Source organism: Cryptomeria japonica, chromosome 1 (assembly GCF_030272615.1).
Source record: "Cryptomeria japonica chromosome 1, Sugi_1.0, whole genome shotgun sequence".
NCBI lineage: Eukaryota > Viridiplantae > Streptophyta > Pinopsida > Cupressales > Cupressaceae > Cryptomeria > Cryptomeria japonica.
Genome location: NC_081405.1, coordinates 345,643,667 through 345,659,794, shown reverse-complemented (window position 1 = coordinate 345,659,794; position 16,128 = coordinate 345,643,667).

Here is a 16,128-nt window from a genome sequence, read left to right as displayed (position 1 = left end):
TTTCCATTATTTGAGACATGTCAAAATCATGAGGTATCTTGGCTCCACTTTGTGCCATCATTTGTAAGAAGTATTGTCTATCCCTCCTCATTATTTCCTCAACCAATCGATTGAAATGGGGATTCATAATGGATTCTTCCACATCTGCTGAATGTACTGAAAAGTTGTCCACATTGTCATTGTGTGTAGCATTGTTGTTTATAGTGTCCATGTTCTCAACATTTGGAATGTTTCTATAGACATCCATGTCAGGTAATGTAGTATGATCAGAATTGAAAAAGATATCATTGTCATACTCATAAGAACTCGTGTTTGCGGACTCTTGAGCCTCTTTAGTTTCTCTCCTAGATTTTTGAAGACGGGTTTCAACCATGAACTAGGTATTGACCAAGATGTGAGAGACTAGATGAAAAATGGAAAGAGTATGGAAGACCAAGAGTTGAATGGAATGTAAATGAGTCTAAAGTGTACTTGCAATGTCCAAAGTGTAAGACCAAGTATGTATGTAGTAGAGTAGGTGTGACTTCCAAAGAGAGGATAGTTTCTCTTGATGAGGTAAGTTAACCTTGACTCTAAGTAAAACCAAATGAGACCCAAAGGTAAGAAACCTTGATGAGGGACCACTTACCAAAGTGTTGTTGTATGTAGTGTGTTGACAAAGTATAGTGAGGACAAGCAAGTGACGATTTGACTCAAGTTTAGACAATTGTGAATGTAATGAGAGATGTAAAGCAATGATTGACTTTGTGAGACCCAAGGACAGGCTGAATGCTAGATGAAAACCTGGAGAAACAACCTAGGAAGCTCAAAAATTCCGAAACTGATTGCTCTTGTTTGCTGGACTGTAAAAATTTTCCAATTTGTGAAGTTGTGACCAAATCTGAATGTTTGACTATTTTTCGTGACAAGAGGACACAATGTTGATGAGGACTCAATGTTTGCAAGTGTTTAGACTCTCCAAGAAAAGTGTGTTGTTTGATGTAAAAATGTTTTGCATACACTTGAAAACACAAAAGACACAATGTTTTGCTGTTTGGTTTTGAATGTTTTGAATGTTTAAAATAAGTCAAGCACAATTCTTATGGCTGGCCAAGACAATAGTTGTTGATCCCACATGAGGTTTTACCCCCGAGGCTACGCTATTCAAAGCAGATACTTAGATGCTTGACCTCACTGGCTCCACCCTCGGCACTCACTTCTCGGGTCAGCCAAGCATCAGTCCCCATGAAAACTCCCCATGGAGAACTTTGTATCTCTACTAAGAACCGTATGTGTGTGGGCCGCTACCAGAGGTCCGACCTCCTGCCCCAACAACTAGAAGGATTTGGGCTTCTAAAACAAAAAGGTGCTAGTAAGGGCATCCGCTCGTGTGGCCATACATGCGGCACTTTCAGCTCTGTAAATACAGAAGGCTCCCAGCCGGTAGGGGTTATTCCCTACAAATGATCAAATAAATTTGATCAAACGGGTTTATGGAGAGACATAGTGTCGGTATGAACTAATCAGCACACGTTATCCATAGTTTCACCATGAATACAGTTGTTTATAGTGGTTCGGAAGAGGTGGGTTTTCCTCGCTACCACTTGGGTCATTCTCTTCTCACTAGTAGTCCTAATGACCACATGGGAAGACAGGCCCTCTAAAGATTAAACAAAAAGAGCCTATTGCTCAAGACACAAAAGACAATGATTCAATTTTAGTGCACCAACTGAAGTGTTTGCTAGTATATGAAAACAAGGCACACAATAAAAATCCAAAAACCCTTGCCAAGGACCTGCAACAAAGATTTATTAGTAGTTTGGATTGTTTGAAATAATCACCCCTTCCTGCAAGCACACAAGTTAGGTAAATTTTAGATCCAAAAGACTTTGTGAAATAGGGGCCTTCAACAATGCGTTTTGTTGACCAATTCAAAGATCTGATTCATCATAAAAAAAGACCACCTATAAAATTTCAAGAGATTTCCAGAAATGTAAGAAAATCCAAAAAAATTGCTAATTTGCTCCAAAAATTATTTTTTTATGAAAAATCATAAAAAATTCATATAAAATGCAAAATCAATCCAAAAAATCTGAAATTTTTACTAGAGAGTCTTGATGGTCTTCCAAACCTGCACAAAACATTTTCTGCAACAAATCCAAGCAGTTTGTGAGATATGAGTAAAATAATGTAAAACCCTAATTTTCAAAGATCTGATTTTTGAGGAATTATTTTGCATCAAATTTAAAATCACAAAGAACAGATCCTATTTATAATTATGAGGGATTTCCAAAAATGTAAGAAAGTCCAAAAAATTCGCTAATTTGCTCTCAAAATTAATTTTTTTATGAAAATTCATATAAAATGCAAAATCGATCCAAAAAATCTTAAATTTTTAGTGAATTTTTCTGATTCTTTTCCTGACCTGCACAAAAAATTTGATGTCAAAATTCAAAGTTGTTTGTGAGATCTGATCAAAATAAGGAAAAACCCTAATTTTTAAAGATCCGATTTTTAGGGAAATATTTTGCATCAAAATTAAATTCACAAAGAACAAATCCTATGTATAATTATGAGAAATTTCCAAAAATATAAGAAAATCCAAAAAATTCTCTCATTTGCTCTCAAAATTAATTTTTTATGAAAAATCATAAAAAATTAATATAAAATGAAAATGTACTTCAAAAATTCTGAATTTTGGATTGAGAGCTCCTGATACTTTCTTCAACCTGCAAAAAAAATTTGGTGCAAAATTTCCTATCCTTTTGTGAGATATGATGGAATCTCTCCAAGATCTTGATTTTGTGTCCAAAACCCTAGCTGCACAAGGTTATTCTCCAAATTGTTTTACAAAATAGCAATATAGGGTTAGAAAAATATGAAAAAAACACAGATCTAACAAAAATCCATGTCCCACTGGGCGTGCCAAAATATATATGGTGAAAATGGATAACAATAATAACAATATTGAAAGGCTAAATGAATTCAACCACAAAACCCTAGCCTAACAATCAACAAAGATCCACCATAACATATGAAGATTACCTAAGACAATGCAAATCACATGAAATCACAAAGATTATACCATCACATGTCCAATAGGGTTTTGATCTCCATTCTTCCTATCTCCATTGATCTTGCTTGATATATTTGCTCTCAGATTTTATATGCACAAGAGCTCAACAAAGAACGGAATGTGGTTGCAAGTAGGATCGTAGTGTAGTCAATTGCATAAAAGATGATTAGCATGAATGATTAGGCTGAGTGATTAGAATGCATAGAACGATTAGGGTTTGATAATGAAGGAAGCATCTCCTTATATAGAAGACACTATATGAAATGGAGGGATAAGATTGAGAGGTGTAAAAGGAGGTCGGCTATGATTAGAGGGTAGGTAAAAGAAATAATAAAATAATGAAAGGGGTAGGTAGTGTATGAATTAAGAGATGAATGACATGTGCCATGGGTAGAAAAGGTTAATGAATTAATTAAATAAATAAAGATTTATTTAATTAATAGAAGAAGTGGGATAATTAAATAAATAAGATATTTATTTAATTTAGGAAAAGGATAATTTAAATAAATAAATGTATTTATTTTAATGAGAAATAAGGCTAGAAGAGGATAAATGGATTAATTAAATAAATAAAGATTTATTTAATTAATAGAAGAATTAGGCTAAAGTAATTAAATAAATAAAGATATTTATTTAATTAGACTGGACAATTTTAGGTGTCTACACATCCTATGGTGAAAACCACTTTCGATGGCACCATCGGCATGCATACATGGTGAAAACCTATAAATGGGTGTTGTATATAAAGGGTAGTTCCATTATCCCTTGATTATTTACGTCCACCTTCCGCAGCACGGTATCTATCGCTACCCAACCTTATCCACATCTCCTTCTCATCCACATTTTCCAATGTGGTATCTCATGTTACCCACATTCCCTCGTCCATGATTCGCACCCATTCACTCCACCTTGTGCTTCTCCTATCCATAGTTGCTTGTACATAGTTTTGGCATCTGGTTCTTTGTTCACAGTATTAGTCATATCCTATATTTTCCCTTTTCCTCCTTCTTGGTCGTTGTGTCAATTGAGTATAGGTGTGCCTTGTATATAGGTGTTGGTTGTACATAGTCATGTCGGTCGTGTCTTTGAGATCATATCTCATCATCTAGTTCTTCAAAAAATATCCTTGAGTGTCTTTGTCATCATGATCATATCACGTCCCTTTTGTCAGTCACTCTCCTTGACCCCTCATCCATTCATCAATCTGCACAAGATGCATCCTTCCTCTAGTCAGACAACATCAAATCCTCATCCATCACTCATCCTCTTGGCAAAATATATCTGAGGCACTTATGTTGGCTTTGATTCTTTTTTATCTTTGTTTATCTTTTTGAGCTCCTTTGTCTTGTTTCCTCTTGGTTGCCATGATCCTTTATATCATGATGCGCTAGGAATAACAAAACTAGGGATGTGATCTTATTGGTTCTTGTTTTTGCTTAGCATGTGTTTTCTTGAGGTGTCCCTTGTTGTACCCTCATGAGGTCTCGACTATCTCATGTTACACTGGGGCATGTTTCCTCCTCCCCCTCCTCCGCATCAAAGCCCATGCCACCCAGTCCTACCATCCCACCACCCAACTCCTTCAACTTTGTCTCCTCATCAGATCCCTCACCCTCGGAGCTCTCCTCATCCCCGCCTCCAATGGTTGCTATGGCCTCTCGATGTATAGGCCCTCCTCGACCTAGCATCTATCGCCAACCACCACCCCTACCCCTCACCCTCTGGCCATTGGATCCTCCTCCTCCTCCCCGCCTATCTCCACCATCACCCCCACCACCATCCCCAGCTTGGTCCAACTATCCTTTGCCTCGAAATACTCCCTAATCTCCCCCTCGACCTCTCCTCCCTCTCTCTCCACTTTGTCATCCTCCATTGCCACCATCATCATCAACCTCCTCTAGTGGTGCTACCGTCTCTCCTAGCCCTATCAATCAAGGGAAATGATGGCTTGTCAAATATAGGGCATAATTTTGGTGCATACCCACATCAGTCACTATTGTCCTCGTATCCCAAACAACAAAAGGAAGAGAGTGGAACTCTTCACAAGTTGTGGCATAATCTAATAGTGGCCCCCACTCTTCTCTCTCCTTGTACACTCTCACATACAAGGTTGTCCCATGTGGCATCGGTTGTGGCTGACCAAACTATCGACATACTCGAGACAAGAGGAATCTCTCTACTACATAGGGCATTTGCCCAATCAGATATCTTCTCTATAGAAAAAATGGAACCTCTATGGCATCCTTTGGCCATGGCCCACAATCCAAGTACGGGCGCTAGACCACTGCATCCATGTAATCTCGAACACACCTCCAATACTCTAGCTTCCCGAGCATAGGCTGAGAAACTGCATGTTTGTACATGTAAAGATATGGCTACCCAACTGGTTGATATCTCTGAACAACGAGGTGCGTAATAGCTATATGCTCCCATGCCTAAATCTAAAGCAATGAGAAACTTGTTGCTAGACTAGAGACCCAATCCCTTCCATATACTATCTCGTGTAACTCATGATACAGGTGGGCCAAAATGCATATCCCGCACACATAACGGGTCCTCTCCCGCACCATCCACTGAAGCAAATGGCCCCATCCAACTGATAACCCATCTGATCTCCTATTCAACAAAAGGAAACCACCTACCAATCCAGCTACAACTAGGGAGGGGTATATTTGCCCACCATATTCTACCAAGCCACTGAATATCTAGCAATATGGGTGTTAGATAGTTCATATAACCAGAAGACAACTGAGAGGGGGGGTGAATCAGTTGTCACAAATTATAGGAACATTCAGAAATTAAAACTTTAATACCAAAACCCAAAACAATAATACTGGAATAGAAGTTAATCAATTAAGCATAAACAATTATCATATAATAAAAGCCATCCACACAACACCAAGATTTGTATGTGGAAAACTCGGTAAAGGGAAAAACCATGGTGGAAAGCCTACCCACAGTTAGATAATACATATGTAGTAAGTATGTGAATTACAATGAAGGGGCCTACACTTGCAGGAAGGCCAACCGCCTAGAGCACATTGCTCATCACCAAAGGAGCCTCACTGACTACATACAAATCCAGACTACAAACCGAAGAAGAGTTGAATTGCAAAAGATAGCATCTCCTATGCCTGAGTACAGTTCTGGTTAAGCTCAATACCGGAGGACTAAATCCTCTTACATAAACCCAATTCGATCTCCAATGCTCGACCAACTCCTCCACCTGAATGATATTACATTTATTCGCACATTGCATTCCTTGACCATGACCTCTTACATTAACCATGATGATCTATAATGAGATCTTACATCTATTTATACAAACCCTCAACCATAAACAATCAGGTCGGCCACCAGATAATAAACCAATTACATATTTACAGACCATGTCAGCCTTAGACCAAACAAGTAATATCAACACATAAGACATCCCGAAAATACATCAATAGGTCCTATCCACACATTACATTAAAGTCGGTCCATAACCTAGATCAACTGAGACCAAGTATAGGTCCACACGCTTCAGCAATGATCTCCAAACACCAAGTCTCGAACATGATCATCAACAGCATCTTAAAACTCCATCAAAAGTTGCACCAACACCACTTATGCAATTCATCAAAGATCTTCATCAAAAGCTCTGTCAGTGAAACCCTTGCCGAAACCAAAAACCCATCTTCTAAGCAAGCAGAATAACATCTAATCACTAGACCAAAACCAACTGACTAAATGTGAGTATAAGTATCATGAACAAGCCAATTCCATTACCAAATTATACCGAAGCCTACCAGATCATATCGGATCCAAGTTAGCCAGAAACCACTCATCCTACCAAGACCAGAAGGGTGCTAGTAAAGCATCCAAACAACTAGTGTTGACATCAATGATAAAACATCAAAGCAACACATAATCAATTCCACAAAATGGCCAACAATGGGGATCACCAAAAATCTCCTGCAACGCATCGGTCCCTCCAATCTCCTCAACATCATAGACTACTAGCTCTCCGGTGATCAGAATCCGATAGACATCCTCAAGAGTGATTGTGATCTCTCCTGTCAACAAGTGAAAGGTGTTATGATCACTGTGCCATCGCTCAACCAAGGTCATCAGAAGTGCTATGTTCTTCTGGTAGGAAGGCATGAGTAGCAGGTGTATCAATCTGTAAGCCTCGAGCATGGCTCGATCATCATCTGTCAATCGACCTCGCAGAGAGAGTGTCTTCGGGTGTCGCTCCCGAAGTTGGATAACACCTAAGTCTTCCTATATCAACACATGAGTACCAATCAGTTCCATCTATTCTAAGCAATCAAGCATCAACACTCAGTCAAAAAGGGCCACCTATCAAAGTGACGACAGTCATGATATCACACAAAGAGTTCTAAATCAGACACTCTTGACAACTAAGTGGGTTCAACTTAACCTATCTATCAAAATCAAAGTCTCATATCACATCAAGTCTCATATCAAAATCAAGCTTCATATTGAAATCCAAGTTTCATATTGAAATACATCAACATATCGAAATCAAAGCATCATATCAAATTAAGTATCATATCACAATCAGTTGAATCAATCACTCCAGGATGCATATCAAGCATCATATCGATCAGTTTGACTCATATCGACCTTTGACCCATATTGACAAGTTTGACCCATATCAACCTTTGACCCATATCGACCTTTGACTCATATCGACCTTTGACCCATATCAACAAGTTTGACTCATATCAACCTTTGACCCATATCGACAAGTTTGACCCATATCAACCTTTGACTCATCGACAAGTTTGACCTATATCGACAAAGTTTGACCCATATCGAATCAATTTCACCCATATCGACAATCAATTTGACTCTTCTCGACTATTGAACCATATCAATACTTGACTCGATTCGACAATCAGGATCCATACCAACGTGACCCATATCAAATTTTAACCATATCGACCCGACTCAAATCAAACAATGACTCATATCGACCCTAGACCGACTTTTCAACATCTCACATCTCAATAGACGCAATCGACACATATCAACACATCGAAAATGTGCAAAACATCATAACAAACCAAAAAAACTAATTTGCACGAATTAAAATTTTCAAAATTTTCAAAAAATTCAACACTATCACAAATGCGCTAAAATAGTCGACAAGTGCATTGTATCAAATGTTTTGTACGGATTTACAAATGTGTTGTACAATCAAACAAATGTGCTAATTAAATAGGCAAATGCGCTACAAGAAAAATCAAATGTGCTATGTCATATGGAAAATGCACTCTGAAACCTAACATATGCGCTAAAATATTCAAAAAAAATTAAAAACGAAAAAACCCTATCGTACGAGCGAAATATCTGAAAAATCTAACCTAAAAACATGAAAGTCTAGCTAAAAATTCACAAAAGAGGGTCAAAAGATCGAACTCACCAGTGGTTCGTACTCCGCTGGTCGCTGGTTGTGTCGAACTCGCTCAAATCAATGCTTGTGATTGGGGGGGTCCATTTCTTCTCTCCTCTCCAAGCTCCACTCTCCAAATGCCAAGTGCACAAATGAGGTGGAAATGGGCCCTTGAGGGTTTATATAGCCCATGCTGACATAGAAGACTATGGTGCCTCAGTGGACTTGTGGGGCATGTACGCATTATGCCCACATCATCTCTTCACCATTTTTCACTATTCTTTTTAATAAACCTTATCAATAGATAAATATCGAAAAATTTAAAAATTTCCAAAAATATCAAAAATAAAATAAAATTCCAAAAAAATCGAAAAATTTAAAAATTTAAAAAAAAATTCAAAAATTCAAAAAATTTAAAATCGTCCAAAAATTTCAAAAATCGTCATGCATCGTGACACTGCACCGAAAATCGTATTTTTTCTCAATTTATCTCCTGAGGGGGCATATCAACATCAATTCCATATCGACATCAGTTCTATCATCGAATCTCATATCGAACCAATTCTTCATATCGACAATTTTGAAGACAGCACCATATCAAGAATTTTGGCAACATATCAAACATTTTTTATTTGAATCAACATGTGGTTGTTGGAATCCAAGAGCACTAAGAGGGGGGGTGAATCATGATGAATAAATGATGAACAGTCAGTACCAAACCGGTACTGAGAGGGGGGGGATGAATCAGTGCAGCCAAAAACACTTTTCCTGAACCGGTTTGACTGCAAACACTGCACTTTGACTGGCAAGCACTGACACCGGTCTAAACCAGATTACTACCGGCAAAACATAGTGAGAATGTGAAAGACATAAACCAGTAACCCTTAGCTTTCCATACAATCCAATACCTCATTTCCACTTCACCCTTATGCATAAACAAGTAATCTATTATCAAAAATATAATGACTGCTAGTTCAACATGTTTTACCACTTTGACATAAAACACTAAACCATCACATAAAAGGCATCACACATGACACATTGATTTTTCACGTGGAAACCCAACTAGGAAAAACCACAGTGGGGAAGAATACCCACAAGTTGTTCTTGAACTCTTTTGAAGTCCGCTCTGTTAGGAGCCTAGTCCGATTAGAGACTTTTACAATAGGTTCTGCTAGGAACCGATCCTGCTAGGGATCAGCCGGTTAAGGGATGGATAAATACCCGGTTAAAGGTTAGAACCCTGTTAAAGGTTACCTCACAAGAGGATTTGAAGAACTCATTGAATTGAGCCACCCTGTTAAAGGATTTACACAAAAGCCTATTAAAGCTGCCCGGTTAAGGGATTTTCCAACTGCTGAAATGGTTAGAAGTCAACAGGTAATACACCGATCTAATAATAGCACTCAATTCCAAGGTAGATCCACTTTAGCTCCTTTTCTTCTGCAATCACACTCTGCAGGTATCACCACATTTCTCCAGTCTAGCAAGAATCAACTATCACTCACTGGGATACAAACATAGCATTTGCCAACAACTTAAAAATGAAAAATATCATCGACCTTATAGGAAACAGATAGGTCGATAGCATAAACCCTAAACCCTAACCATTTAGGTTTTGCAATCCAGTCGGTTCAATCCTGACCGTTAATCACACTGCATCGAATACAACAGTCTTGAATAGGTCTCAAGACGTTTTCCAACGTTCATTCTTTGCCGCTTCAGGAAGCTGATAACTCATCACGCGCTCTCCACCATTTACAGAGACTTCGTACATTCCTGAGGTAGATAGGATCAATCTCCATGCAAGATCCTCAAGGAAATCCTTCATGCACACAAGTCTGACATGGCAACACTTATCTGGTCTTCGTTACAATGCTAACTCATCACAAGATGTCATCGGTTGAATCGCACAATCTTGGAATGCATCAACCGGAAACCTTGAAGCTGAGACTACCAACCAGTAGTCATGCCAATTGAAACCCCAATACAAAACTTCTATTTACCAGTTCTTATTCCAACATACCAGTTCACCTTGAACAAACATAACACTTCACTTTTTCACAAACCTTGAACAAACATACCGCTTCACTTTTTCACAAATACCGATTTACATCATCATACCGGTTCTCTTGCCATTTTGATTACTACAACATATCGGTTCATACTTCAGCATATTCACATCAATGAAAACATACAATATCATCATGTCATCATGCTCTGCACATATGCCAACAATCTCCCCCTTTGGCATTGATGGCAATATACAAAGATATATTTTTGCTTCTGCTTCACATCTTCTCCCCAATACTGCAGATATCTTCTATGCTTCACATCTTCTCCCCCTTTGACAACAATGCCAAAGTGGAGGCATACACATCTATGTTCCAATATGCTGCTCCCCCTAAGGAGTAGCATCCTTCAACACACCAATCCTTAAAAACATATATCAATGTAAGACCTAACTAATGTGGAGCACACACCTTTAGTTCACCTCTTGAAGGGGCAACAACCCTAATTCACCTCTCAAATAGGTAAAGGTAGCCTTTGGTAGAGGCTTGGTGAATATGTCTGCTAACTGCTCCTTACTGGAAACATGTTCCAGTACAACCTCTTTGTTCTGAACCTTCTCCCTCAAGAAATGATACTTGAGCTCGAAGTGCTTGGTTCTAGCATGTAAAACCGGATTCTTGGAGATGTTAATTACACTTGTGTTGTCACAAACTATACTTACCGGTTCAAATACAGGAACTTTGAAGCCATTTAATACATGCTACATCCAAATTGTCTAGGTGCAATTCATAAATGCTGCAACATACTCTGCTTTTGTTGTAGACTGAGAGATACAACTCTGCTTCTTACTCATCCATGAGACTAGTCTACCACCAAGAAAGAATGCACCACCGGTTGTGCTCTTCCGGTCGTCCACATTACCAACCCAATCAGCATCTGTAAACACTTTCAGGTTGAAATCATTATTGTATGGATACCATAATCCATAGTCAATAGTTCCCTTCAAATATCTTAGAATCCACTTGACTACTACCAAGTGGGATTCTCTTGGGCATAACTGGAACCGTGCAGTAATACCCACTGCATGTGCAATGTCTGGTCTGCTATGTACTACATAGTGCAATTTACCAATCATTGATTGGTATTCCTTCTCATTTACCAACACTGAGTCATCCTCTTTTGATAATTTACAACCAGTCACCATCAGTGTACCAACCGGTTTGTTGTCTTCCATGCCAAAGGTTTTCAACACCTCTTTGACATACTTGGACTGAGTGATAAACATTCCATCTTTCATTTGTTGAATTTTTAGTCCAATGAAGAACTTAATATCCCTATAAGTGACATCTCAAATTCCTTTTTCATCTCATCTGCAAAATCATGGCTCGTCTTGTCATCTCCTCCAAAAATTATGTCATCAACAAATACCTCACAGATTAGAATCTGATCTCCTTCTAACTTCATATAGATATTTCTATCTTCACTTGTTCTCTCAAATCCAATCTTCACAAGATCGGAGTGCAACTATTCATACCATGCTCTAGGTGCCTACTTTAGTGCATACAAGGCTTTATGTAGCCTACACGCCATGTCACTATCTTCTGATAGGGAAAACCCATCTAGTTGCTCTATATACACCTCCTCTTCTAGTATTCCATTTAGGAATGCAAATTTTGCATCCATTTGATATACTTTTAATCCCTTGAAGGCTGCATATGCAAGAAGCATACGAACTCCTTCCAATCTGGCTATTGGAGAAAAGGTTTCTCCATAGTCTTCTCCTTCTTCTTGAGCATATCCTTTACACACTAGTCTTGCTTTGTTTCTTACCATTGTGCCATCTTCATTCAGCTTATTTCTGAAAACCCATTTGGTGCCTATGACATTTTTATGCTCAGGTCTAGGTACCAAAGACCATGTACCATTCTTTTCTATCTGGTCAAGTTCCTCTTCCATTGCCTTGATCTAGTCTTCATCTTTATGTGTTTGTTTAAATGTTTTAGGCTCAAATATAGAGATCATGCAAGAATTTTCTCTGATCTTTCTTCTTGTAAGAATTCCTGCATCCTTATCTCCTATGATCTTCTTTGGATCATGATTCAACTTTACATACCTAGGAATGATCTTAGTTGTTTCCTCTTGATTTTCTTCTTCATCCTCATCTTCATCAGCATCAGCATCTACCGGTGTAGGAGCACTGTTACTGGTGCTAGGCTATTTTGCAACCGGTTCCCAGAAGGTTACTACTGATTCCTCTCCTACTTGCTCACTGTCGGTTTCCTTAGGTTTCTCAGAGGTTTCATCAACTCTAACATTGATGCTTTCAACAATTTTATGAGTCCTATTGTTGAAACACTTAAGAGCTTTACTCTTGGTGGAATATCCTAGGAATATTCCTTCATCACATTTTGCACCAAACTTTCTCTGATGTTCACTCCTCTTGATATAACATTTGCTACCAAACACTCTGAAGTAGTTTACTATAGGTGTCTTACCAATCCAATACTCATAAGGTGTTTTATCCTTACCCTTTTTTATGAGTACCTGGTTCATTATGCAGACTGCAGTGCTCATCGCTTCTCTCCAAAAGGTGTGAGCAACTTTTCCTTGGATCAACATTGTTCTGGCTACTTCAACTACAGTCTGATTATTTCTCTCAGTAGGCCATTCTGTTGTGGAGTCTGGGGGGTAGATAGTTGCCTCTTGATGTCATTCTCTTCACAGTACTTATTGAATTCACCAGAAGTGAATTCTCCTCCTTGATCAGTTCTTAGGCACTTAATCCTCTTACCGCTTTCTTTTTCAACCAGTGCTCTGAAGGCTTTGAACTTTCCAAAGGCTTTAAACTTATCCTTCAAGACTGTGACCCACATCATTAAGAATCATAAAATACCTATCTCCCTGCACACTCCTAGTTTTCATAAGACCACACAAATCAGTATGCTTAACATCAAGTAAATTGTCTACAGTGAAAGATTTACCTTTGAAGGTTGAGGAAGACATTTTCCCCAGTTGACACTCTCTACACAAAGGATTCTTCTGTTTGCTCAGCATAGGAAATCCTCTAACTGCCTTGATCTTACTAGCCTTCACAATATTATCAAAGTTTACATGGCATAGTCACCTATGCCATATCCAGCTATCATCAAACTTAGCCATTAGACATGTACTGATGTTTGCATTCAGCTGAAATAGGTTACCTTTGGTCTGCATACCGGTGGCCATCAGTTCACCAATCTTACCTTTTATTTTACACACTCCATCTCTGAATTCAAGAGTGAGTCCATTATCATTCAGCTGGGCAACACTCAAAAGATTGTGTCTGAGACCTTCTACCTAAAACACATTGTCAGCACTACTTTTTCCATTCAGAGAGATGGACCCTCTGCCTTTAACCATACATAGTGCATCATTACCAAAATGAACCACACCACCATCATACTCTTCCAAAGATCGAAACTTACTCTGGTCACCAGTCATATGGTGAGAACAGCCACTGTCAATAATCCAATCATTCGAATTATCAAAGTGAGAGACAAGAGCCTTCTTGTCTGACACATCTTCCTTAACTGCTACAAACACAATGTCTTCACTATCTTCATCTTCTGATTCCTCATCAGTGACACCTTCATCAACTGCTACAAAACAGTTTCTCCTATTTACTCCTTTGAACTTCTTGAACTTCTCTGGTTTGTCCTTGTTATCACCATTAGGATAGTTTACAGCAATGTGTCCTATCCTATTGTAAGAAAAGCATTTCAAAGGGAGTTTACCTCTGTATTTACCGGTTCCCTTAGGAAGTCTCTTGGCAAGAAGATCTTCAAATTCCATCAGGATCTCCTCATCATCCATTTCTCTTCTTTGTCTTGGTTCACCACTGGTACTAGCTTCTTTACCCTTTCTAGATGGTGTAGCAGATGCTCTAAAGGTTTATTCAGTCTTCTGAATACTGCCATCATAAGTTGTCAACTTAACAATGATGGATTCTAGGGATACCTTTGTCTTGTCTATAGACCTCAACTCCTGAATAGTAGCAACCCTTATTGGATAGACTGGTAATAAGGATCTCAAGACTTTCATAACGACAGTGGAATCATCTATTATACCACCTACACTCTTGATGTCTCCAACAACAGTTTCGATTCTTATTCCATATTGTTGAATGGTCTCTCCTTCAACCATTCGCATGTCTTCAAACTTTCCCTTAAGGCTCTCTTCCTTAGCTTGTTTCACATGCTCATCACCGCCATAGATATTCTCAAGAGCATCCCATACTTCTTTGGGATTGTCTTTATCCTGGACATCAATAAACTCACTGTCAGATAGACTACTGATTAGGGCTTCCATGACTTGCACATTCTCCTGAATCTCTCTATTTTGATCATCAGTGAGAGTACCGGTAGGGATAACATAAGCATTCTCAACATAGCTCGAGTGTTGAGCACCCATGCTTCTGATGTATATCTTCATTCTGTCCTTCCATATTTTAAAGCTGTCTATGTTGAACTTCGGACCTTCCCTCTTCATCATTAGAGTAGGATCTTTTCCTCAAGCAGTTAAGCTTACAACACAGAGGACCTGGAAGACGCTCTAATACCAATTGATGAATAAATGATGAACAGTTAGTACCAAACCGGTACTGAGAGGGGGGGGTGAATTAGTACAGGCAAAAACACTTTTCCTGAACCGGTTTGACTGCAAACACTGCACTTTGACAGTCAAGCACTAACACCGGTCTAAACTAGATTACTACTGGTAAAACATAGTGAGAATGTGAAAGACATAAACCGGTAACCCTTAGCTTTACATACAATCTAATACCTCATTTCCACTTCACCCTTATACATAAACAAGTAATCTATCATAAAAAATATAATGACTACTAGTTCAACATGTTTTACCACTTTGACATAAACCACTAAACCATCACATGAAAGGCATCACACATGACACACTGATTTTTCACATGGAAACCCAACTGGGAAAAACCATGGTGGGGATGAATACCCACAAGCTGTTCTTGAACTCTTTTGAAGTTCACTCTATTAGGAGCCTAGTCTGGTTAGAGACTTTTACAATAGGTTCTGCTAGGAACTGGTCCTACTAGGGATCACCCGGTTAAGGGATGGCTAAATACCCGGTTAAAGGTTAGAACCCTATTAAAGGTTACCTCGCAAGAGGATTTGAAGAACTCATTGAATTGAGTCACCCTGTTAAAGGATTTACACAAAAGCCTATTAAAGCTACCCGATTAAGGGATATTCCAACTGTTGAAATGGTTAGAAGTCAACAAGTAATACACTGATCTGATAACAATACTCAATGCCAAGGTAGATCCACTTTAGCTCATTTTCTTCTGCAATCACACTCTGCATGTATCACCACATTTCTCCGGTCTGGCAAGAATCAAGTATCACTCACTGGGATACACACATAACATTTGCCAACAACTTCAAAATGAAAAACATCTTCTACCTTATAAGAAACAGATAGGTCGGTAGCATAAACCCTAAACCCTAAACATTTAGGTTTTACAATCCATTTGGTTCAATCTTGACCATTAATCACACTGCATCGAATACAACAGTCTTGAACAGATCTCGACATTTTCCAACATTCATTCTTTGCCGCTTCAAGAAGCTGATAGCTCATCACA